A 25,327-nucleotide genomic window follows, 5' to 3' on the forward strand; every position below is an offset into this window, starting at 1 on the left:
CATTGCTGGAGTTGCGTTAATTTTGTGACACACTCCAGCAATGCGTCACTTTTGCGCTTTCAGATATGCCAGAAATACTGACGTATATGTAATTCCATGCTATATTTGGATTAATGTACAGGAGAAGTGTAACATCTTAACCTCTTCGCCGCTAATGACAAGGGTAACTCGTCATGGACTTTCCATTGATTTCAATGGAAATTACATTGAAGCTCCAATAGGATGATGAATTAGGGTGTTTTTTAAAGCAGAGCCCTTTTCGTAGCAAAACAGGGATAGAGGGTTGATCATTGCCTTGAAGGGGAGGGACAGTAAGACAGCTAGAGAAGATATACTATCTAATTTCATGGTATATGCAGTTTTTTCCTCAGGTTGCAATTTTCAAAAAGTAGATTATATGTTGTAGCACATAAGTATATCTTCAACATCTTGCTAAACTTCTGTCATCTCTATTTGACTAGTTTACAAGATAAAATGCCAAATGCTTTATATGTGGTGGCGCCTTTCTCAAAGGATAATTGTTAGTAATATGTTACAGAATCACACAATGGATTTAGAAATACATTGTGAATTCCAAATTGCAAAGGAATTGTTTAGGGTGACCTCTCCAAATTGCGATTTGCAATGGCATGTATTGATTGGTACTCCAAACCAACCATCTAAACATGATTCCAAAGCAAAACCTAAGTCATCACAGGATACAACCGAGACTTTAAATGTTCTTTTACATTTTCTTTTTGTGATATAACTACTTTTTGTAGGAAAGGCAGTTCCTGTATTCTGAAAAGCATCGAACAAATAAACTCAAACTCACTCTCTTCTGAGTCTAACTCGCGGAATCCATCAGGATTTTGGCGATTTCTGTCTTTTCGTTGAACTTTAGCCTGAGTGGAGTCAGGTGCATTTTTTCTTAGTATGAGTGGTGTTAGGCTTTAATATTAAACCCATTGTGCTGAAACACGAGGCCACTCGGAGCACATGAGAATGGAGTGACACTTTGTCCTTTGGTCCCAGGTTCAGCTCTGTGAAGGGTTTTCCATGACGAGGGCAGTCGGTAACAGGTCAATGATTTTTAGCTAAGGAAGAATGGATACTTTCCCTTGCAAATGTCAAAGAAGGGTAGGAACATCTCTTTACCACGTCCATTTCTTTGTAATTCTCAAGTAATTGCAATGGTGACATTATGAATAGCAAAGACAATTGTGATCCATTGTATTTTTTTTCCCCACGTTGCATTTTATTTTTTCTCGTTTGCACGGTGCAAGCTTTGTGAGGGTAGTGTTTAACACATTCTATGCCAAACTTAAAACCTCAGAGCCCTATTTATCATCATTTGACTCAGTGCAATGCAGCAAGACTACTTGCTGTGCTGCATCAAATGGAAAGGTCAGAAATATGCCATATTTCCATGATAAAGCACATTCCTGCTTGGTTCTTGCGCTGACTAGCGCTGACGCAGATACCATTGCACCATAGCATAAGGGGGTCTGGGTTACAGGCTGGAGGGTTTTTGCACAGAAGGGACACCTTCATGCACAAAAACAATCTTTAGAGTCTTTTTCCTCTTTTTAAGTGTGCTGCTCATATTTCTCCTAATTGCACCTCTACAAATAAGGCATATCATTTTCATGCTTTCCCGGATTTCCTGGTCTTGGAAAATCTGGGAATGTGACAAAATCCATTGGTGAATGAGTGGGAACCCCCACATGCCACTCATGGAACGCTTTCCCAGGGCAGAGTAATGCAAGATATCGACTTGTGCTGCCTTGCGTTATTCCAGATTTCCCAGCCAATGCAGGGCAACGCAAGTGAGCCTTTCGTTGCTTGGTAAATTGAACTTACGATTTATCGCATTGCACTTGCAACACCCTGGAGGACCCAAGGGCAAAACAATCCTTTGATAAATGTGGCCTTCAATGCTTTAATAAAATCATACCCTACACTTAGGGATGTAGCTATCAATAGTGCAGCCGGTGCAGTAGCACCAGGGGTGTGTGGGACCCCTGGTTACTCTATTATGGCCACATTTTGACAACTCAACGGGTCACGTTGTTTTCTTGCATGAGGGCCCACGACTCCCTTGTTACAGCACTGTTTTCTGTTAAGCTTAAAACAAAGGGACACCTATTTGACCTTTTCAAAGGCACTTTTCCAATGCCCACAAGTGGGGATCATACTTTATACAGCTTCCATTGTACAGCTATGGATCATCAGGTGTGAAGCAGGCCAACACAGCTTGTCTCCGGGAGCGAATACCTCGTTGACTAAAATGATCTTTTAAAAGTTGCTTTCGTTCGTTCAAGAGATCCTTACATGTGCAAAGCCAATGCAGTATGTGCTCCAGTGCTGTGTCACATAGCAGGCACATGGGGTCTGTTCGGACCTTTAGCCAATGTGGAAAGCGCTTTGTTCAGGGTAGCAGGCCTAGTCGATATATAGCATACCATAAGGCTAGAATGTTTTTGAGCTGCAGTTGCCGTTTATATATTCAGGGTCATCCAGCCGTGAGTCCTTTTTGATAGGGAAGCTTTATCCTTAATCAATGACAGAAGTTTGACTGATTTCCATACTAGCTTTTTAAATGTGCAGTTATTGGTTGATGTTTCCCAGAGCTGAGTTAACCCCATGTTGGACAGACTGGTTTGAAGGTAGTTTGCTTTTTAGTAAAAATCTATAGCTAGTTGAGTAAAAAAATTGACATAAGCAGTTCTTGATTTAAATATAACATGTAACCACTAGACAATCTCATTTGAAACATCACAAATAAGCCACAATTATTGCACATAGATATAAGAAAATATATTTTTTTACTTTATTATTCAATATTATGAATATTTATGAATTTTTGTTTTTTTGTTTCATCTTTTTCGATTTCACCCAAACAAATTTCATTTCAAATCAGTTTTATAATTAATATCAAATATAATATCCATCTGTTCATTCCCATATACAATAACAATTCCAACATCAAAAGAACCATAGACAAGAATTGATGGGGGCAATGCGGTAGATGTGGACTACACACGTTTCGGCATTGCTGCCTTCATCAGGAAACCGTCTATTGCACTGAAACTGAATAAGACATATAACAGGACTGTTACTTTATGGTTACAAAGTACATATATTACTAGCATAAGATCCTAGAACAGCTTAACACTACTAAGGCATAATCAGTTACTATGACCAATTATATACAAAATATGGTATACACATAATATAGATTTTCATCATCTACAATAAGTAGCTAAATACTGATGAAGCCCAAGCCAATATTCACATACACAGAAAAATAACAAACAAAATATATCAAAAACATCATGAATGCGATTGCTTTTATGTATAATTCATTCATCTCTCATACAGTGTAAATATAGCATCTTTATTATTATGTGACTCAAAATGTCTCATTATATATTAATATTGATGGTATTTCTATGGTACATGTATAGATGGAGCAAGACATGTACACATATAATTATGTTCCATTGGAGACTAGCATATAGAGACTCATAGGCCACTTTAGACTAGAGGGTCAGTAAATACATAAGAAACCACTTACTGATATATATGTAGAGTAGACTCTAAGAATTGGATCCAATGTGTGGATTGATAACGGGCGAGGCAAATAACCGCCATTTATAGATGAGCTTTTTAAAGGAGAGCTACAAGAAATATATGATGTTATAATAGTGCTGCATGCAATTGTAATAACTGAATATCAAGAAAAAGCAGCCATATATACGCAACCCAGCGTATGCCCTATATCTGTGCCAGAGTCAAACAAAAAGCAGACAGCTTTAAGGGTTGCTTTAAGTGACAATACCAATCTGTCAAGGAAATTAGTATAATGAAAAGAGAATAGCGGATAGGCACATACAATGTCCTGATTGTCTATTCCAATATGCCTAGCCAAAGAGAAATACTATACTTTATCTAAGATAGATATAAAGTCCTATTTTACCTGCTGGTGAATGCAGCTATGCCAAATAAAGTATCCTTGTTTGACATTGGTTATCCGTGAACTAATAGGTACATGCCACCATGAAGAATTGATAGCAGAAAAGCATATAAATAAATGCCCTCAGTATATAATGTTGTGAATCGATCTATACGACAGGCTGGAACATGACCTCCCCATATTCCAATCAACAATGATAATAACTTACTTCATTATATACAAGGTAGTTCAATAATAGGTGTCTCAAACTTGGTACGCCAGGAATAAAAAGTCCCCCAATTACAGTTCTATTATTGAGGATATCAAAATGGTAATTTCCTGGAATAAAAGAAAGGCCAGATGGATAGTATAAATGGATAGTGAATGTAAAAACTGAGCGATAGACACTAAGTATAAATATCTGCCTGTGTGCTAAGCGATAAACACAAAATAAATATATCTGCCTATATGTATAAAAGGGACTGGGTAACTTACTTCGTAAGTAATGGAGTTATTGATCCTCTGGAACTGGATCACGCTAACCTGGGGAGTATATTTCCATAAATGCTGCTATAGTGTCACGAACACCAGGAACATATTACCCTAAAACCGATATAAGTATGAGATGGCCATGATTATATCTTAAATGTAAAAGGTAGTTTTCAGCAGGTGATGAAGATTGCCATTGTAGTTCTAACCACAGGTGTCGGTTGAGAGTTCCTGCTGCAGAATTCCGGACTTTGTCCTGAAAGATAATATATTCTCCTTGGCTTGCCAGGGTTGTTTTTTTTATGGCAAACTTCAGCCTGATCTGTGCAGGCGAGGTGTGCTTCGGTATGCCAAACATAATTTTGTGCGCTGTTATGACTGTGCTATCCAGTACTTTGGAGTCCCTACTCCTCTGTGGCTCGCTACCGTAGACTACTGTTGGTAGGAGTTTTGCCAATACAACTTGAGTTAAGGGGAGTATTGATGGGCGGCTCAGTTTGGAGTTGAGATTCCTTAATGTAACTGCTAGGGTGGCACCCTTCTTTCTTCAATTTTCTTCTGGGCAGTGAAACAGCCACCCTTGTCAATAACCACACCTAGATATTTGTATTCTGATACAGATTTAATGAGTATGGTCCCCCAGAACAAAGCCAGTGGTTACTTTGAATTCTTCCTGATTGTCATAGTCTTAGTTTTATCCAGATTAATGCTTAAGCCATTTGCTTCAGAGTATTCCTGTGCGGTAGTAAATAAATGTTGTAATCCCACCTGTGTCTGACTGATTAGGACTAAATCGTCCATGTAGAGTAGGCACAGTACTGTTAGACCTTCTAATCTTGAGGCGTGTGAATTGCTGGCATTTAATATCAGGACGAAATCTGCTAGGAACAAATTAAACAGGGTCGGGCCAATACACAACCTTGTTTGAGCCCCTTCACGGTTGTTATACGTCTTGACAGGGACGATACATCACCCAACTTTATTTGAATCCATGTATCTGTGTGCAGATTGATTATCAAGTTCAGTAGTGGTTGTGGTATACCCCATTTTTCTAGTTTTGCCCACAGTCTTTTTCGATTTACATAGTCAAACGCAGCCCTGTAATCAATAAAGAAAAAGAGTAATGGCATTTTTGCTATTTCTGCCTTATTGATCTGCAATGCCATGGTCATGATGTTTGTTGTTGTTCAAACAGATTTTGAAAAGCCGGTCTGATTTAGGGTAATGATTGATCTTTCTTCAGCCCAGGATTGGAGCTCTTCTAGGAGTATTCCTGCAAAAAAACTGCCTTGTTGTCCAACAGAGCTACTAAGTGGTCATTTTTTGGCAGGGATTTGTCTCCTGATTTAAAGATTGGTGAAAGTATCGAGGCCCTCCAGGAGCCCCCTTGGTGATTTTATAAGAGCATAGGTAGTCGTGGGTGATTGGAGCAGTACATGGATAGTACCAGGATGATTGGAGGAGTGCAATGGTAGTGCCTAGGTTATTCTATGAGAGCATAAGTAGTGCCTAGGTCATTGTGTGACTAAAAGGGTTGTGCCTGAGGGATTGAAGGAGTGCATGAGTAATGCCTCTGTGATTGTATAAATGCAGGTATAATGTCTGGGTAATTGAATAGGTAATGTGTGGGTGTATGTAAAAGTGCATTGGTAGTAAATGGGTGCATATAGCACTGCCTGGGTAGTTTTTGGGTGATCGGACTGCCTTATTTCAGTAAACAGTGGGCTGAGTGCTGTGGCCCAGTGACATGCATCTTCTTTGTATAGGACCGGCAGGATTCCGTTAGGGCCGGGCCCCTTCTCTCCTGCTCTTTCCTATTTGCTGTTACATTTCTTCAATATAGTCGCTTAAGTGTGGGGCACCTGGTGTATTGTCCTCTGCTTCTTGGGGTGTTAGGAGACTCCCTTCTTCCTGTTGGGTTTCAGGGGATGCTTCTCCAAGAATTGCTATGATCCTTGAACTTGTAGCCAATGAATTGTGATCTTGATTAAAATGATCTTCGAGGTAGGTTGCCCAATTTTCTGAAATGTTAGATGATATGCCCTCATGTGTTATTATTATTATTATTAAAAGGCTCTTCTATAGCGCATGGCTACTCGGGAGCATCCCAGCGCTTAAGACTGACCAAACAGAGATGGATTAAAAATGGAGATCTGTATTATCTAGTTTTTTGGAAACAGACGAGTTTTTAACTTTTTCCGGAAGACAAGGAGGTTAGGCTCTTGGCGAAGAGGTGGAGGAAGAGCATTCCACAACCCAGCCGCATTGTGCGAGAACAGGCGACCTCCTGTGCGGGCTCTGCTGATCCTAGGAACTATCAGCAGATTTTGTTGGTTTGAGCGAAGATTCCTGGTAGGGTTGTAAGATCTGATCATGTCATCTAGAATGGGGGGCAACTCCCATAGAGTGTTTTATGGACCGTGCAAAGTGTCTTAAAATGGATTCGCTCCTTTATGGGGAGCCAATGCAAGGTACAGAGTGCGGGCCTGGCTAATGTACGATGGCTAGTGCCCGTGAGTAGCCGTGCTGCGGAATTCTGGACAACCTGAAGTTGCCGGATAACCGACACGGGGGCTCCAAGATAGAGCGCATTTCCATAATCCAACCTGGATAAGACAAGGGACTGGACAATGGTTTTCTTTGCTGCTTCGGGTAACTGAGGAAGAATTTTCCGGATTGTTTTCAGCAGTCCGAAGCAGGTGGCCACTGTCTTCCTTGCCTGGGTCTTAAATGACAACTCTGCATCCAACCAGAAACCGAGACTCTTTATCTCGGTCTTTGGAGTGGGTCCTGGACCCATACAGGAGGGCCAATGTATCAAGTTGTTAAATGTGGCTCGTTTTCCTAGAAGCATCAGCTCCGTTTTTCCTCCATTCAATTTCAGGTGGGACAAGTCCATCCAGTTTGCTACTGCCTCCAGGCAACGGCAAAGCCTGGAGGGGGGGGATTCCACCTGATTGAGAGAGACAACTAGCTGGGTGTCGTCAGCATAGCTTACCAGTTGGATCCCAAAGGGGGCTACTACTTCCGCCAGGGGCGCCATATAAACATTAAACAGTGTGGGGCTAAGGGAGGAGCCCTGTGGCACCCCACACTGTAATGGCATTGATGGGGAGCAGCTATTTTCTGAAAAGACCTTAAAGAATCTATCGCCAATTAGGACTCCAGCCACATGAGTGCCCTGCCATTGACGCCCAGCTTTCTGAGACGAGACAGGAGGACACGGTGGTTCACCGTGTCGAAGGCGGCACTGAGGTCCAGGAGGATAATGGCCGCGCTGCCACCTGCGTCCAGAATCCTCCTGGAATCCTCTACCACCCTCAACAGTGCCGTCTCCGTACCCTGTCCTTTCCGAAACCCGGTTTGGGTTGGGAAGTAAGTCAGTTTATTGTTCCCCAGAAACTTGCAATGTCATTCTGTTTAATGTCAGCGTGCAGTTTTGCCCATCCCACTTCCTCTGAGGCTCTCTTGGTCACCCATGATTCTCTCTTTAGCTTGACTTGTGACCCCTTATATTCCAAGCCCTGGGCAAGCACCTGCTTTTGCTTGTCCAAGTATTATAATTAATTCAGGCTTTTTGACACTCAATAATTACTGTGTCAGATTTTATTTGAATGCTAATTATAACCTCCAATATTGGTGTTTGCTTTTTTAAACGATCAGGCTAGGATACGGACAAACTCATTTTCTTCTTTTGTTTATCAAACAACAGGACTCAAGTCCTAAAAAAAGAAATGAGGGGACTCACCAAGATAGGCAGAATGGGTGTGACTTCACAGCATGTGACATCACAGGAATTGACATCACCATGTCTGACATCACAGGAATGATGTCACTGGAAGTAATATCACAACACATGACCTTGCATGTGGCATCATAGGAAGTAGCATCACAGCCCATGACCTCACAGGAAGTGACATCAGATCTTAACATCCCACATATGTTTAGCAGATCTTTAGTGAGTACAATTAACGTATTATAATTTTTAACAAATTAGATTTTGCATTGGGATTGTGCCAAAATATTGACACAAACTCAACGCAACATCTGGTCCTCAACTTTTACATTTATTTTTTTAAACTCTGCCACAAAGAAATTGGCATCAAGGACAATGTGGCAGTAAATCAGTTTTGCCTAATTGGTTGAAATGTCTGTATTTGTAAATCTATGGGGTTAAGGCACCTGCTGGCAGCTAAATCCAAAGAATAATATTTATTGTAAAATAACTCTGGAGGATAACATATTTGCTGGCGAGATCTGTGCTTTGCCATGTCCTAATTTTGAATCAAAATAGCATAGAGAGTTAATATATCTCCTGCAAAGCACATTATGTAACACACAGATGACAGGTTTTTATAGTTTGTAAATGCGTAAGTGGGTTACTGCTTTTAAGACACCCTTTTGTAACTTGCACTTCATAAATCGTAATCATTCTAATATAGCACAGTGAGCTATGAAGGCAATGTGGCTCCTACACCTTGTAACCCTCACCGTACTATGTAACACATCCTTTTTATTGATGTGTACATATATGATTTATTGTTAATGTATAATCTGTGCATGGTGATGTAAAGCACTCTGACACCCTGAATTGGGAAGAGTAGTGTTAAAGTGCTATAAAAGAAATAAAAAACAAAATAGTGGTATTTAAATTGTTATTTGTATAAATACTTGGGTGAACAATACATCTGACATTCTTACAGTGTATGCCTATCTCTTATATACAGATAAAACAAGTACCGTTGGGTAACAATAACATATGTTATTCAGTACCAATATGCACTTCTGGGGAACGTGCGCTATACAAATACACGTTTTTCTATGAAACTGCAAAACAGTTAAGTGAGTAATGCAACTGTGAGGAATTTCAGGGAGGCGATGTGAAAAGATGTGTCAATCATTGCATTTTGACAGCGCCAAAGAGTTGGTGCAACATAATGAGATCAAGTACAGACAGCAATCATTCTCAAACAAAAGCGAATGGCATACATATTGATAGGCACTTCTTGACAGCACAAACACGGCTTAACTGATGAAAAGAGGTAACTAAGAGGCAATAAACGTGGGTCTTTGTGAGATGTATTGATTTGATTGCTTGTCACTTCATCAACAGAACTACGATCTGCTATAGGGAACCTCGGTCAAAACATGTACCATCACTTCCAGTTCAAACCTCCAGTGTAGTAATACCACGTGTCTCATAAAATAATTATTGATATGCAACTCTAATCGAAAAAGTTACAATTATGAGAATGTGTGGTTCCTCCCTGCTACATACATTGATGAAGTGTTAGGAACTACTTCACAAACTTCGTGTATATCCAGTAGTTAGCAAGGTTTTTATTAAAAATAAATAAATAAATAACACAGCAAAAGATTGCTGCCAGGTAAACCGGGGAACTAACCATATGTGGGGGTTTTACTGAAACTAAAACGCAATTGGCTTGTTTTGGTACAAATTTCATGGAAAATATTGTTTTTGTCAGAAAACTTTGCCAGGGGTATACCTGGACAAGCACTTTGCAACTTTAGAAAGTACAAGTGCAGAACACAGGGGCATATTACCAAGGGACATGCAAAGTGGGCGTGCCAAAATGTCAGCGACTGAAAACAGTCGCTGCAATCGCTATCGCCTATGATCAACACAGGCGTAGTTTTGGAAATATTCGCGCTAAAAGCGAATATCTCCAAAAGCTAACGCCTGCTCTGACCAGTTCTTAGCCATGTTATCCAATGAGAGGTGGATAACATGGCTAAGAGCATTGTCACGGTAATGCCTGAATATCGCTGTATTGACAGCGAAATTCACGCATTTCGCCCGTTTTTTATTGCTTCTGAGATAAACCTTGATAATAGCAAGGTATCTCAGAGATAAAAACAGGTGAAGGGCGGCGATAGGAATATTACCGCTAAGCCAACATAGGGATAATTATCGCTTTTTGTTGGTAATATGCCCCACAATTCTCCCATTCGACAACAATTATAAAATCGGTTTCTGCATATACTTTGCATGTTTTTTATGCAGTGAACATTATTCAGTTCCTTATTTGCTTGAAAAAGACGTCCATGTTTCTAAAGTGTTTCTCCAGGCAGAAAACAAGTAAAAAGTATTTATTGTAGCTTCAGTCAAATAACCTGCAAAAGAAAGGAAAGAACACTTGAGTCACAATAAACTGAGAAATATATGATCAAATAAATCCCCTCTCTCCTTGCTTTATTGATGCAGCCATTTGCATTGAGGGCGAAAGGAAGTTCTGTCACTTTCTACATGATTCATTTGAGGTTATGTTATGTAAAGTTTTGCACCAGTGCAAAAAAGGAAGCAAATCCATTTTGACTCCTTGTTTGACAGGGCTTGAGTCGAGGGTAGAAGCGGGTAGACACCGTTTACACTCTATTTTCAGAGGGTACACACCCTCTACTCTGCTGCAAAGCTGGCCACTTTCAGCGGAGTGCCACTTTCCTTTCCTACTTCTCCTAGAATTCACAGAAATATGCTGAACTCGTTTTACCCTGTGTTATTTTCTGACACCAGGACACTTTCAGCAGCAGCTGCATGTTTCCTGCTTTTGTTTGGAGCAGCAACCTGCATGCTGGGAGCAGCTTATCTGATTCCAGCTTCACCCATAACAAAAGCTGAAGTTAAGGGGGCATCAGGTCTCTTTTTGTTGGAGTATCCTGGCTGGGTGCTTTTCAGAGCCTCACACCTAGATGCAATGGAGGGGTAACAAAGGCTCACATTCTATCACTTCACATGTACTTAAGAGAGAATCAGACCTTGAAGTAATGCAAACATCTTCTTGCAGAGAGGAATCTCTGTAATAGATGTATCTTTGATAATACAACCCTCAAGGCTGGTTGTACATATTTCTTATTTTTTGTTCCCATTTGTTATTTTTTTTTATTTGGTACTTTCATAGCCAACAAACCGCTATAGAAAGTTGGGATGGTTATGCATGAAAATAGATTCAGCACACTTGCACAATTGACCTGAGTGCTCTACCAATGCCTCCAAACCAAAGTATGCAGCATGCATCTAACCAGGAATTTATCCATGTTAATGCATCTGTTTAAGACATTACAAGACGAAGAGAAAGATAGGCAATCCATGCTCAATGTTTCCAAATTGTGCTGTCTGTACTTCATGCATTCACTCAGAGTAATCCCGAGTTATATATGTCGCCTCCCCCTGACTCAGTCAAGGCCTGAGATACCGACGGACAGAGCGGGGTCTCATTTATCCTGAGCCAGGTCCAGGAAGAGGTGAGGTCCACTCCCCGGACACACTGGTACATACTCAACCAGGTGCCGAAGAGAGGAGTTGAAACAGTCGAAGGAACATTATATCCTTTACTGATTTTTCACTTGTGTGTTTTTTACATTTATTTTTCACACTTTAATCACAACCAATGCAGTAGTATTATCATAGAACAGAGACCCTGACGAAAGCCGAAGGAGTCATCCCTTAGTGGCTGAAACATGTTGGTCTCCTCGCAGCTATTTGCTTGGACTGCGATGACGATATTATACTGTTCTTGTTTTTAGTAAGGAAGGGGCCAGCAATTATTAAAGGTTTCTGGGTTGAGTTCCCTATCCTTTTTTAAGACTACCACTTATGTTTTATTATTTTTTACACTGCACTTCCCATCACATCAACATCATGTGGCAGTACCGAGTGATTGTGGGTCGCTACCCCGTATCTGGTTATCGGGCTATGCCGGTCTCAATGATCTAGAGACACAATACCCGATAAGGACTACCAAATGATAATATTGATCATTACAAGACTGTTGATGGGAATCCTACACCAGGGGTGACTCACGTTACTGGTTCTTCACATCTTGTGATCTGGTTTGTTAATTTCATTTTGTTCATACCCTTGTACTATTGATAAGGTGGTGACGAGCAGAGGATTACGCTTGAATCCCTAATAAGACCCCTAAGTTTGTAGTTGTTTGTTGTGTACTCTCCATATAAGCAGCACCGCAACACAAACTTGCCTTTAGACTGCCTATATCCATTTCCATCCACTGGGATGTTGGATGCTGAATTTGTGTTATTTTCTCAAGTTTTTTAAAACTGATTTTAGCCTACCAACCGTATGAATTTGATCTGCATGTTTTGGGCAGTAGCGACTGGCACAGATCTGGTGTGGCAGGGTGGAGGAGGTAAAAAAAAAAGACTTACCTCCTCACCGTGTCTTGTCTCTCCTCCGCCGTTTCTCTGTGTTGTCCCTCTGCTGGGCCGGAACAGGAAGCACCCAGGCTCCCTTGACCAATCAAAATGCTGCAAAGCAGTTTTGTGATTGGTCTGAGTGTTGTGGCTCAGCGCTCAGACAGGGAATGGAAGTCTGGGCATATTCTCCCACCAGGCTGTAATGCAGCCAGGGTGGAAAAAACGCAAAGTGCACATGACTGTTTGGCTGGCCCAAGAAGGCAGACCAAAAAGTCACTGTGCACTTACAGAGTGCCCACCACTTCTCCCCCCTGAACTGAGAGCACAGCAGCCCACCCCGCAAAGATGCAGCAGCAGAAACAAATACAATTATAATAACAACAAGTTATTATCATTTTATTTCTCCTTTATTCACACTGCTGAAAGCATTTGGGCGATGCTCCTCTGCCTTAGAGACGGACCCGCCACTGGTTTTTGGTCTGCTTTTAACTGTGTTTTAGTGGGGAAGTGTTTTCTACTTTGAGCTGCCATTTCGGCGCCATTAAATAGTGTCATCTTGGAAGGTAGTGGTCTAGTTTCAGGGGAGGGGAAGATTTCTCCCTTTATAAGCAGCACCTCAGTGTGGACGCCCGTCTCCATCAGGCCAGCGTCCAGACTCAGCCATGCTGCTCAACCTACATCGTGTATTCTTTCTCACTCATTTTACTCTGCTAATGAATTATTTAGGCTGAGACCCTCCCTGCTCAGCAAAGGCAGGATACAGGATGATGGGGATCGGTGGCCCAGAGTTTGTGGGGAGGGTGGGACAGACCTTACATGGATGGAGAACTCAAAGAGGCTGTCTGCGGCATCTCATCAGCATGGATGGTGGAGGTGGGCACATCCTGACCGTCAGGCAATTTTGTTAAATGTCCGGTCCTTACATAAAAAAGCTTTCTATATTTTCGATTCGCTCAGCAATGAACAGCTAGATTTACCATTCTTGATTGAGACCTGGACAAACGCTACCTCTGACCCGGATATTACTTTGGCTGTACTGGCTAATTACTCTCTGGTTTACGTGGACAGAGTAATTGGCAGAGGGATTGGTGTAGCAATTGTATTTAAGACTAGTCTCAAGTGCTCAACCTTTTTCCCCACCTCATAGGCTCTGAGTTCTTAGGGATCTGTGTCTCTAGCTCACCACAACTATCCCTTACAGGGCCTTGCTCTATTGGCCCACGGGGTACTCAGGAAACGTTTTTAAGTGTCTGGATGATGTTTTTGTGAATCATCTAGTGCGGTTCTCGAATTTCACTCTCCTTGGGGACATTAATATACATAGTGATGGTGCTTCAGATGGGCAAGCAACTACTTTACTGTAAAAGCTGTCATCCCTAAACTTGAATCAATTTATTAGTTGTCCGACCCATCAGGCAGGGCACATACTTGATCCCATTTGCTCTAATGGGGAAGTTATAGTTCAAAAAGTAGAAGCTGTTCCTTGGTCAGACCACTCTGTAATCTACATTACTTGGGACATGGATATGGGATGGGTAAAGGCTAAGTATCTGAAATGAAGTCACTATTAAGGAGTTCAAAGCCCATTTTAACTGGAGGCGTGGAGACTGATACCTTAGCCTTGAATACATCGTATCGAAAAATGGCAAACAAGGTGACCCCCAAATAAATGTAGTGACAACTGAGATGCCTTTCTGCCCCTTCCTACTTTCAGAACTGGCACCAACAAGGAAACACTGTAAACATATGGAAAGGCATTGGAGCCTGCATTATTGGCCAGAGTATAAGGAGATCTGTAGGCTAGCATTGAATCATTATCACCGATTGATAAGACAGACACAGCCTACATTTTTCTTGGAACAAATACTTTCTGCAGGTAATAGCCCATGTGAAGTTTTCAATACCGTAAAGACTTTTCTCCAACCTACATCTCTCTCACAGCTTATTATAGCGTCGGCCACACTGTCTAAGGATCTTTCAATGTTTTTTAAAGAAAAGATTGTTCAAATTGTGACCAATCGAAAACTAAACAGGGCTCTATATGACATTGAGATTACATCTACAGGCATTATGCATGTGATCACAGAGAAGCTTTGTAAATGTTCTCAGATATCTGTCCAGGAGTCTAAACAAGCCATGATCACATGCTTACCAGAGGAATCTTGTGCTTCCCAGATTCTGCCTGCTGTGATTAAATCCATTAACCCCATCTTTAAATATGTATTCAATCTTTCAGTACAGTCAGGTAGGTTACTGTATTGCTGGAAAATTATGATACTGGTTCCCCTGTTAAAAAAAGCCATTGGCTGGCACACAATTAGACAATTGTAGGCCTATTATGTTACTTCCTGGTGCCTCTAAGATGTTTGGAACGCTAATTAGCACACAGATATCCTCAGCATAAACTGCTTCACCGCTCAAAATCTGGGTTTAGATGACAACACAGCATGGAGACTGCATTGGTTGAAGTGACAGACTCTGTTAAATTGGCACTGGATCAGGGTAAACAGAGTATCCTGATCATGTTGGATTTATCAGTAGCATTCATAACTGTACCCACACCCTCCTGTTACAATGTCTAGAGGACATTGACATTGTTGGTGCTGCTCTGGCGTGGTTCTACTCATTTCTGGAAAATCCCAGGAAAACAGTTTGACTGGCACCATATTCCTCGGAGCCCAAAACACTTAACTACGGCATACCACAGGGCTCAACTTTCATCCCCACTCTTTTCAATAGCTATAAGGTTCTCCTGGCCTCATAAGTGGAGTACTTTGAGGTCCATGTTATATCTTACACAGACAATACTTAGCCAATCTTCAGTGTAACACTGGAAAAATGGATATCATGCTATTTGGGTCTCTTGTGCCAAGTTGGGACCAGGAATACTGGTCAGAGTGCGCTGACCCCTTTCCCCTACCACTCTGGCACGAAATCTAGAGGTGAAGTTGGATTCTAACCTCTCCATGCCCTCGCAGGCCTCTGCTGTAATTTTGCCTTATAAAGATTGATAAAACAGTTTTTGAAACTGCCTCCTTTCCAGGCACAGACGACAGTAATCCATGATTTAATTATGTTATGCATAGATTATGCTACTATGCATAATGTCCTGTATCTGGGTCTGCCTGACTATCGTCTAAAGAGATTGCAGATTTTTCAGAACACATCATCCAGTTTACTCCTAAAAGTGCCTAGGTGTGTGTCAATTACTCCCCATCTGAAGGAGCTACATTGGCTACCTGTTAAGGAGATAATTTAATTTAAGGCACTAGTCTTGGATCACAGAGCTTTCAATTGCACAGGACCCGCTATTTGTTCGGTGAGGCAACAGAATTATCATCCATCTAGAGCCCTCAGTTCATCTGATGTCAACTTACTATTCATGGCAAGGATTTAAAAAGAGGAGAAGTGAAGAGGGGTGTCATTCTCCTATTTTGCAGCTCAAGCATGGAACTAACTCCTGTTCCATTGATGCAAAATCAGGAGGGAACATCTCTTTAGGAAATACTTTGAAAACTCGGCTATTCAATTTGGCATTTTGAGGGTTTTACTCAGTGGATGGGATGAATTGTTGCAGTTTATGTAGTGAAGGGACACTCCTAGGTAGCTGTTGTGCTTTAAAAATTCATCTCTGATTGAAATATATGTGAGATGTAGACACCTAAAATGCCTACAAACAGGCACTCTGCTCTGTGCTGAAACAGTAGAAGCATGCATTATATGGCCCCATATATTCAGGCTAACGACTTTTTAAGTGAATGAGTTTCAGTTGGGTGCTTTGGGTGCTTTGGATGTAAATTTATTTTTCATGGATCTCTCAAAACTCTTACACGGAACCAGTTCCCAAAGATTAGGCACCCCTTATAGCTAGACTTGTTGAAACTTGGCGTTTAAATTCCATACTTAACCCCTTCCATGCTGGTGACGAACCCCAGCCGTCACGCTCTGCAGCGCTTGTGTGCTGATGACAGCTGGGGTTCTTCACGGCCCCGCCCTGTTCTTTTGTTTACCGCACAGCGGCGGAAACGGCCCAGCATGGAAGGGGTTAACCCTCATCGAGAGCACCACTAATTCAGCCGTAAATTAACCAACTGTGCCAAAGCTGTAACTGTTTTTGTGAAGTTGACACCTCTTCCTTCAGAACTCGATATCAAGCGTCAACCTTTTAAGACATGAGTCCTCTTATGGTGTACCTCAACAGTTTTGATTTGATGTTAACTCTCTGCCTTGTGGTGACAACTCTGCACAATCCACAGTTTCGATTGTACTACTGAATATCAACACCAACAATACTGTAGCACAAAAATATCAAGGACAATATAGAGGGACAAAATATCAAAAGGTAAGTGCATATGGGGAATTTTAGATTTACTAGTCCTATCCCCACCTCTCCATACCTTGAGGCTATATGTACAGCATAGGTACATATATGTTGAGTTAGGCTGCCCATACTTAATTTGAGACAGGGTTTCTGGGGCTCTGCACCGGCACTTAATTGTCAACACCGGGGCTTGCAAAGTTTGCCATATGGTGGCACTGTCTGTGTAATTTAAAGATGAGAACCACAATAGATGTTTGTTAATTCAATATACATTAACAAGCATTTTCAATGCAACGGTTTCGCCTTTGAAAAAGTTTGAACTATTGGCATTGTAAATGACAACATTTTTATTTATGTGTTGGTTTTGAAAATAGATAAATAAATGGCACCGTCATTTACAATGCCAATAGCTTAATCTCTCGCAAATGCCACACACAAACACACAGACCCACACAGAGTCCCACACACATACATACCTACAGAGCCGCACACACACACACACAGCCACACACACACACATACAGAGCCACAGACACACACACAGCTACACACACACACACACACACACACACACACACACACACACACACACAGCCACACACACACACTTCATCCACCCACTAAGTCCATCCACCTAGCCACCACTTAACTCCATTCATCAACTGACTCCATCCACCCAACCACACCTTATCAGGGGTAGTAAGCACTATATAAATACAGTTACAAAACAATACATAAAACGAACTTGTGCAAGTACATGACACCTTAATGAATCACAATCACTTGCTCTGCCTTGATCCAGGCGTAAAAGCAACTTAAACAAGATAAAAGCTTTGTAAATAAACCCCATTGTAACCATCGATTTGCCAGTCTCTCCCTTCCTCATTGCTCTTACTGCCAACTTTACAATAATGATCCTCAATCTGAAAAGAGAAGTATATATTTGAATGGCACAAAATAGACAACTGCACGCTATATAATATTTCACAACAGACACAGGTGAGATAATGGCATGGGAAGATGTTTTTACATTTGCAGCCGCTCCTGAGGTGGTCTTGTAGTTAGAAGCTCCTTCCAGTGGTTCTTTAAGTTCATCTTGGCTACCTGACAAGCCTGAAAAGGACTGGAAATCAAGAGGACTGTGTTGGATTCCCGGTCTGCAGTAGAAGTGACCACTGTTTCAAAAATCTTTGCGATGGCAAGTACTTCGGACATTGGCGTTTTTAAGAAATTTGATGTCAGACAACTTTTTTTAAGTAGCGGGTTATGGTTACATGCTTTTGATTCTATGGAACTAGACCCAAGACTCACATCACCGAGCTTCGCTGGACCACTTCACCAAACCATGAGCGTGACTGGCATCCTCATTGCCTCCAAGAGACAAGCGAGGCTGAAATGACCCTTACTTTGCTTCATTGCGATCGATGAATGGATCAACGCACAGTCATGTATACACAGCCTATATGATATTGCTGACTACAACATCAAGACACTAGGCCAGCTTATTACATGTCTGTCTATGACTCAACTGCAGTTCAACATTAAACATTTCCCATACATCTATCCTCCAAATACACATGTATAAATAGAGGCTGACTCTCTGATGGACATGCACCCTAAGGTGCACTGACGCCGGCCAGGTAGGCTGCCCTGCTGAGCTCGTGTGCTCGGTCCCCGACTGAAACTCTGGAGGTATCGAGTAGCACTAACCCCCTTTATGTAATAAGAGTATTTTGTCTAATCCCAAATTGCAGGCGAATTCTCTTAATGCCTGAGTCCATAAAACCCAGCATTAGGGGAAGGCAGAGGAGGGGGAGAGGCGAGCTGAGTCAGGAGCAGGCGAGAGGGAGACAGCCGTAAAGAAAATTTTAGTCTGGAGGGAGTAGGACCGGTGCAGTGAGGGGCGGCGGGGAGGCAGTATGGGTGCAGGAAAGGTGCTACGGACAGCGATGGCTGAAGGGGGCCACAGGGACAGAAGTGAATCAGAACCAGATAGAAGATGTGGGACCAGGGGAGGCGATGCAGGACATGTGGTGGCGACGCAATACCAGGAGAAGGGATGCTGCAGGACCAGGAGAGGCGATGCGGAAATGTGACCGAAGGGGCAGGAAAAGTGCTCCGGACCATGAGAGATGCTGTGGGGGACATGAACGCGCCAGTGACTGGAGTGCAGCAGGAAAGGCACGGTGTAGATGAGAAACTTGCTATAGGGAATGTGCCGCGTGAACATTCCTGCAGGAACGTTGGCACTGCGGGGACAAGAAAAGTGCTAGACCACAAAGAGAGATGCTGCAGGAACAGAAGTTGAGCTGTTAACAGGACTGAAATAGTAGAGAAACTGCGGGGACAGTGCTTCATAAATGAGCGAAGTTACGTGGATGCAGCAGGAGAGGCCCTACCCGGGATATGGAACGCACCAAAAGAATAGGAGAGATGCTACAGGAATGTCATTGCAGCAATGACAGGGTGCAGCACGAGAGGCGCTGCAGGAACAAGAGGGCAGCAGGAGAGCTGGTCCACGGGCAGGAGAAGGTCCAGAGAAGAGGTCCCGCATGTGCGGGAGAGGGGGGTGCAGGTCGGAGATCTGGAGCTGGTCTGCAGAGAGATGCTTCTCTGAACCAGCCGGCGCGTGCGATGCAGCAGCACTTGCGAGATGCAGGACCCCGGAGCGCGCGGCCAGGGACCGCCCACTCTGCCGTCACCTGTCCGTCACATTGCTTTCTACATCTGGCGAGGAAGTGTCTTAGGACGTGTGAACTGGGCACTGGATGAAACGGTGGAGGGGCGCTGCAGAGTGGCGAAGGCAGCGCATGGGAGGAGTTGTTCAAGGGATGGCACTGGGTAAGAGTGTAGGCGTGTGACTGACATGCCAAGCACCGGCGGGTTATGATGCAGATCATATTTCAGCAGCACAGTCATCATTTGCGTGAAGAAGAGTTTCCTGAAGGTAGGTGTGTCTAGGGGCTGGAGGGGGACGGGGCTGGGCGGATGGGAGAGAGGGTGCCACTGGGGTCGAAGAGTAAGCTTGTCAAGCCGCCTGTTCCTTTGGGGCTGGTGTTGTCTAAAGACACCAAACAGTTTAGGTTGCCAAATCAAAAGCACATTGGAAGAGACATGATCGAAATATGACTTTGCAAGGTGTGCCAAGGTACAATATTCAAGAAAAGAAGAGACGTCTTCAAGTAAGTTCCAATAAAGATTTATTCTGGCACATCAACTTATCACAGGATTGCATCGGTCTTCAGTGAAGCATAAGTAGTTCAACTGTTAGTGCTTCAGCAAAGAACAGCCGGGAGCCAGGCCAGAGACGAGGGAGGCGGGGATCTGCTGTGGGAGGGGAGAGGGAGGCGGGGAGATGCTTCAGCAAAGAACAGCAGCCGGGAGCCCGGCCAGAGACGAGGGAGGTGGGGATCTGCTGTGGGAGGGGAGGCGGGGATCTGCTGTGGGAGGGGAGAGGGAGGCGGGGAGATGCTTTAGCAAAGAACAGCAGCCGGGAGCCCGGCCAGAGATGAGGGAGGCGGGGATCTGCTGTGGGAGGGGAGAGGGAGGCGGGGAGAGCGGAGGCCGTGCTACATCGGCATCGGGACCGGCTGCGGCTCAGGAGGCGGAGATCTGCTGTGGGAGGGGAGGCGGGGATCTGCTGTGGGAGGGGAGAGGGAGGCGGGGAGAGTGGAGGCCGTGCTACATCGGCATAGGGACCGGCTGCGGCTCGGGAGGCGGGAAACATGTTTCAAATAAACAGATCTCTGCAAGTGACAGAGCATTCACTGTTTCAGGCAAAATAAACAAGCACAAGCACCTATGAGCACACGGACAGCGGGAGGGGGGGCGGTAACGGCCAGCATGGACTTCCTCTGGCGGAGATCGGCCGCACAATGACCAAACAAAACGGACTAAAAAAATAAAATAAACCCCGCCCACGGCCTTGATGACGATGCAAACAGGGTGGGGAGGGAAAAAATCACGGGAATGCCCACGGATCTAAACCAATCACAAGGCCAGAAGAGCAACAAACAGAAGAGGTAGAACAACATTACCTGAAAAGATTAACAAAAGAGTGGTTCAAATTGAAGGAATAGTGAGAGATACCAAGAGATAAATTGAAGAATGGCCGCCTCGAGAGATGGCCAATGAATTGTACTTTAACATAGGAGACTGGCACAGCCCAGCATCTTCTAGAAAAGTAGAGAACAAGACGTATCAAGGAGTTCTGCTATATCATACGAAGGACACCCAGCTCTCAAGCAAACTTGAAGGGTGTCAGAACTGGCTATCTGCTTGAAAGATGTGCAGGTTTGCATGCAGGGAGCTGGTTATGGCCAACATAAAACCGATATTGCACTCTGCCCTGAGGGCCCCACGCCCCTCTCAATAATTTCCCCTGACTCAATATCTTTCTCACTACCCTGTCATCTCCAATGCCTCTCCTCATCCAAAAGTCCAGTAGAGCGAGTACAGAACCTAGGCTTGCTCATTGGAAATTGCATGCCACTACGCAGGGTTCTGTGCAGTCTACTAGGTAGGGCAACCTGGACAAGTTACAGGGACGCGCCTACTTTGCCTTCACAAAGTAACATTAGTGCGCGATGCAGGGGTGCAGCTTCCATTGGTGCACCCAAAGCAGTTGCACCAGCACCCAGGGGCCAGAGGGCCCACTAAACCCTAATTATTGTTGTATTTTATAATTCAACCAGCAGCCAATGAGGCAATTTCTTTTATACTAGAGCCCACAACTCACTGGCTAGCTGACTGGCTCAATGTGTTCAATTCCAGGCTAGACTCCGGCAACTCCTCCCATGGAGGTCTTCTGCAAAAGCATCTCTGAACTCCAAAAGGCACAGGACCTTGTCACTGGGCCTGGACCAGTGATACTCAGAGTACGCCTGGGGCCTTGACCTTTACACAAGCACCCCTGGTGAACAGCAGCAGGAGCTGCTGTTTCCTTGCTCAGCATTAATATTCAGATTTTTTTTTAATAATGCACACATTTATTTACAGGTTAAATTAAGTCATGAAGTAACTACGGGGTATCCACTTACCTTTAGTTAACCTGCAAATAAATGCTTTTTTTTTAGACCTTACACACAATCCCTGACCCACCCAGATCCCCTACTGCCACCCTGCTGGCATCAGGGCGGCCCTCGGTCACACCACAGACCGTACTTTGTGGCCCCTGGGCAAATGTTTGCGAGTACCCATGGCATAGACCAATGGTACTCAAACTTTTAATTCTGAAGACCCCCACCCCGTGTAAAATAACTACATTAGTCTCAAATCCAAATAAAATGTCATCATGAATAAAACAATTAATATATAGAATGTTAAATATTGCAAGTAAGCTATAGCGTTTGGTTGGTAGGTCTTGGGGGCACAGCCTTCAACAATTAAAAGAAACTGAGCCACAATGTTATACAATTTATGACATTAAATAAAAGTATGTTTAGCAATTTAGCCGAACATTTCACATATGTGATTGCGGGATAGTGGGACATTTTAAAAGAATAGCCCAATAGCCATGTTGTGCTTCATTTTTTTCTCAGAATGTATCCCATATTTGACAGGAAAAGTATATTGTAGCAAATGAGCAAAAACGAATGAGGGACGTGAGCTGCAGTAGTGGGCATACAAAACTGTTAAAAATGTGGGATGGAAAAAAAATATCAGCCTATGGAAGAAATCACCTTTTTTGTGCAAATGGTCTGCCCAGTGCATATGTTACTCAATTTTGCATGGTTGAAAAGGCTCTCTACCCTTCCTAGCCCAACGCGAACAAGCAAGTCACCAAGAAACACGTGAATCAGAAAAAAAGAAAGGGAATGCAGGAAAAAGTGGTTCACTGTTTTTTTCTGCAGTGCACAAAAAGAGGTAGAAAATCAGGTCGAATTAGAAGGCCAAGAAGTTTTGATAAAAAATTAATGTTTCTTTCTTCACATCGTACCTAGGTATCAAATGTTCCCATATCATGTACCATACCTGAATGCTCCTTCGGCATTGTAGTCAATAGCATTTGGCATGCTGGGATATTTTGAGCATATGTTTAAAAATGTTTTAGAGCCAACTCTGGGCTGGGCCACTGAAATTTTGTGGTAAATTAGGATCAAATTATGTGGCACAGTGCCTAAATTATGCAGCAAGAAAAGACATTTTAAGAATGGTGTGACACATTTGATGTTAGTATCACCTCATAATTTTGAATTTTGTTGATATGGTAATGCTATCAGAGCCACTTTGACTCCCGAATGCCGAAATAGGCAACAAAAAGGTGACCAGTAACTTTTGTGGGGGACCCTGCAGTGCGCGGCAACAGGTGCTGCTGCACATGCAGTCTCTTTTGATCCTGTTGGGTACAATCCTTTTTTTATTGAAATTTGAAGATTATACAGCAGATTGTGGATTAGGTGGGAAAATGTCACAAAGCCATAATTATGCAGAAAAGGCCATGGTCACAAAATTGCATAATTCCAATGACCCGGACTATAGGTCCCAAAATACAATGCACTGCTGGCTGAATTAACAAGCCATGCTGAGCTGTTGCAGGACACATTAGGCTACTTAGCAGCTCCGAATACATTAACATTTTGGACACTGCAAACGTGAGTTACTGATGGTCCATTACAGAGCAGCTCGCGGCCGATTGTTTTCTACACTAAATCACTGTAATGTCTTCCAGTGAGAAGTTTGCATTCACGGCCGGGGGCAGAAAAAAAGTGCCAATCGTGCCCGTCCCCTCTCCCCCCCAGCTGATACCCTTTTATTTCACCAACCCTTTATGAGGGGAGAGAGACATGGGGCCCAAGTCACTGCTTGTCAATCAGTGCCACGACCACATCTCGCGCACTTTGAAGTTTCTGCGATGGCTCAAGTGCTTGCCCCAGAGCACTACACAGCATCACACGTGGGTCAATATCCAAGGTGTTAGCCCCTAGCAGCCAAATGGGCACCCGAGGCCGGCAATGCCTCACTGAACTCCCTGGCAATTCGTCCTGCGAGGTGCAGAACATCTGACAGGCGCTCCTTTTATCTTCAAGGCGCTATACTCTGGAGCCCGCTCCAAAGATACCTCAGACGTGAGGAGAACCACACAAAATTCCACCGAGGGCGAAAAGCCACCTCTTCTGCAAGCTACGCCCCCAGACATCCTGACATCGCGGCCGGTTCCAACGCCCTGGATCAGTCCTGGCTACTTCGATTCAGTGAGTTTCTCTTTTACAAGCTCATTGAGTCCCATTGCTAAGCGCTAGAAAGTGCCTTGGCAGCACCACAGAAAAAGTCTTAAAATAAATAGAGCGGACAAACAAATACAGGCAAATTCATATGGGTGAGCTCCTTAATATGAACACGCGGGCAACGAAACGTGGCACACGGAGAGGAGGCAGGGGTTGGGCGGATGGGAGAGAGGGGGCCACTGGGGTCGAAGAGTAAGCTTGTCAAGCCGCCTGTTCCTTTGGGTCTGGTGTTGTCTAAAGACACCAAACAGTTTAGGTTGCCAAATCGAAAGCACATTGGAAGAGACATGATCGAAATATGACTTTGCAAGGTGTTCCAAGGTACAATATTCAAGAAAAGAAGAGACGTCTTCAAGTAAGTTCCAATAAAGATTTATTCTGGCACATCAACTTATCACGGGACTGCATCTGTTTTCAGTGAAGCATAAGTAGTTCAACTGTTAGTGCTTCAGCAAATAACAGCCGGGAGCCCGTCCAGAGACGAGGGAGGCGGGGATCTGCTGTGGGAGGGGAGGCGGGGATCTGCTGTGGGAGGGGAGAGGGAGGCGGGGAGATGCTTCAGCAAAGAACAGCAGCCGGGAGCCCGGCCAGAGACGAGGGAGGTGGGGATCTGCTGTGGGAGGGGAGGCGGGGATCTGCTGTGGGAGGGGAGAGGGAGGCGGGGAGATGCTTCAGCAAAGAACAGCAGCCGGGAGCCCGGCCAGAGACGAGGGAGGCGGGGATCTGCTGTTGGAGGGGAGGCGGGGATCTGCTGTGGGAGGGGAGAGGGAGGCGGGGAGAGTGGAGGCCGTGCTACATCGGCATCGGGACCGGCTGCGGCTCGGGAGGCGGAGATCTGCTGTGGGAGGGGAGGCGGGCATCTGCTGTGGGAGGGGAGAGGGAGGCGGGGAGAGTGGAGGCCGTGCTACATCGGCATCGGGACCGGCTGCGGCTCGGGAGGCGGGAAACATGTTTCAAATAAACAGATCTCAGCAAGTGACAGAGCATTCACTGTTTCAGGCAAAATAAACAAGCACAAGCACCTACGAGCACACGGACAGCGGGAGGGGGGGCGGGGAGGCACACGGACAGCGGGAGGGGGGGCGGGAACGGCCAGCATGGACTTCCTCTGGCGGAGATCGGCCGCACAATGACCAAACAAAACGGACAAAAAAAAAAAACCCCCGCCCACGGCCTTGA

General features: G+C 44.0%; 1 protein-coding gene across 1 annotated transcript in view; it reads left to right on the forward strand.

Moving 5' to 3' along the window:
• TMEM163 (transmembrane protein 163) overlaps positions 1 to 25,327 on the forward strand; it is a 1,005,122-nt gene that overhangs the window by 96,405 nt on the left and 883,390 nt on the right. The gene's annotated exons all lie outside the window — the stretch shown is intronic.

Source organism: Lissotriton vulgaris, chromosome 2_1 (assembly GCF_964263255.1).
Source record: "Lissotriton vulgaris chromosome 2_1, aLisVul1.2, whole genome shotgun sequence".
NCBI classification, from domain to species: domain Eukaryota; kingdom Metazoa; phylum Chordata; class Amphibia; order Caudata; family Salamandridae; genus Lissotriton; species Lissotriton vulgaris.